Consider the following 2,500-nt stretch of genomic DNA (forward strand, 5'->3'; position numbering starts at 1 on the left):
AATGCTGCTAAGATGGGGGGTGGGGGTGGGGGTTCACAAAACTGGTACAAACGTACCCGAGTATTATTTCCCTATTATGACAATCTGTTCATAATAACGGTCATATTTATTATATTTGGATTCAAGTTAAACACAATACCATTTATGTCCTTATGTTTATTTCACACATAGCCTCCTGCAATAAGTATGTCCTACTCGGTTCATTGAATAAACAAACCCTCCTACAACCAGGATTCTCTGAGAGGAATCATTTTCATCGTGTCCTGACACAACCCGTTTCCCAGAGGCTGCACCACCTCCCAGAGGCTGCACCACCCAGAGGCTGCTGCACCACCCAGAGGCTGCACCACCCAGAGGCTGCACCACCCAGAGGCTGCACCACCCAGAGGCTGCACCACCTCCCAGAGGCTGCACCACCCAGAGGCTGCACCACCTCCCAGAGGCTGCACCACCCAGAGGCTGCACCACCCAGAGGCTGCACCACCCAGAGGCTGCACTTGCAACATATTTTGGGTCATCTATCTATCTATGAGGCCATTTACACCTGGCGTTAACATGTGGTTTCTGCCATCAGATTGCAATCAGATGGCAGAAATGGGTGTCCTCTCAATCCGCATAAAGTTGCTGTATGCAGATTGAGAGGACACATTGCATTTACACTTGTGTTCAATGTGTCCACAATGCATCCCTGACCACCTCTGGAGGTGGTTTGGCCGATCAGATTGCAATCCTTCTTCAATGCTTTTTGGGGGTGTTTACACCTGGCATTGCAAGTGATAAAACACAATCTGATTGCAATCTGATCACAGAAAACGCATGTTAGCGCCAGGTATATATGGCATCTATCTATCTATCTATCTATCTATCTATCTATCTATCTATCTATCTATCTATCTATCTATCTATCTATCTATCTATCTATCTATATACAAGGGAGCATGTGGCTTTATTGTTTGTTCCATCATCTGGGCATGGGCAAAGCCATGGACGTTTCAGCCAACAGGCCTTCTTCAGCGTTGATATATTGTTTTCGCCTGAGTGTTTATCAATTATTTGAGTGCTGGTGAGGTTGGACATCACTGATGATGTCATGGCCACGTATGACATCATACTCGGCCCGTAGTGACCATGTAGGACTATGACACCATCAACAACCTGGCCACTTTCTTTTGTTGCCTCAAGGAATAAAAAAAATGCAAATCATTTTTCCAGAGAGACCATCAAAAGGTTAACATGACAGATATTATGTTCGATCAAAGATTCGCACCTTTGAAGCGCTCCCAAATGAACATGTGTTTTTTTTATGTATTGTTGAGTCCTCCTCACTCCAAGCATCTTATCTCTAGATTTGTATGTCTGTTTGACAACTGCAGCACGGCCTCTACTGAGAGGATTAGAGAAGCATGGCAGGGGGAACTTGCTATTGATTTATCTGAAAGTATATGGGAAAGGAGTCTGTCTCTAGTACAACTCTGCTCTAGCAGACACCAGCTGATCCAATTTAAAGTAGCTCACCGTCTTCTCTTCACTACTCCAAGCATAAACTACACAAGATCTTCCCTTCTGTCTCGCCACTGTGCGACAGGTGTCAGGTGTCAGAGGTCACACTATCTCATGCCTTCTGGTTCTGCTCTTCACTAATGGGATTATGTGCCAAAATGTTTGACTGTAATCTAAGGCAGTGGTCCCCAACCACCGGGCCGCGGACCGGTACCGGGCCGCAACGCATTTGGTACCGGGCCGCGAGCCAGTCCAAAAAAAATTAATAATAATAATAAACATAGGCTATAATATTATAGGCTGTGTGTGGTAGTTCAAACATAGTTTCAAGTTGATGTTTTTTTTATATTTGTAATTAAAACAAAAACATAAATACTGTATAGGCTACATACAGTACAACACAAAAGGCTGTTATTTACCCTTTGTCGCCACCTGGTGAGTAAATATATATGTAACTAAAACCATTAAAATTGACAACCGGTCCGCAACATTTTTTCCCATGTATCTACCGGTCCTTGGCACAAAAAAGGTTGGGAACCCCTGCTCTAAGGCCTAAAAAATAACCCTACAGCCGGAGGCATAACCCGCCATCTTCGGCTGCTCGGAGTCCTCTCTGATCTTCCCTACAGCTGTGCAACAATCTCTGACACTGGGGACAACTGTCGCCAAAAGACTCATTCTGAAGGAATGGAAGTCTTCCTCAACACCTTCTTTTCAGGTGTGGCTGATGGACATGATCTCTGTTGTACAGATGGAGAGACTCAGGTCCCTGAGAACCAACTCGCTTAGAAGGTTCTCATCTGTCTGGGACCCGTTTTTGGCTACTTTGACGAGGTTAAGAATGACCAGTAACTGAGGTTGGGGGTGACTGATGGTTCGCCCGGTTGGTGTCTTATGGACCCCTTGCGTGAGATCCCGTGTCCATTATCTCCTACAAGCACATAGACACTTTGTATGGCTGGTAGCGCCACGTTGTAAGGTTAAATGTTCATGATGTATG

The sequence above is a fragment of the Poromitra crassiceps genome, assembly GCF_964638095.1.
Source record: "Poromitra crassiceps genome assembly, chromosome: 19".
NCBI lineage: Eukaryota > Metazoa > Chordata > Actinopteri > Beryciformes > Melamphaidae > Poromitra > Poromitra crassiceps.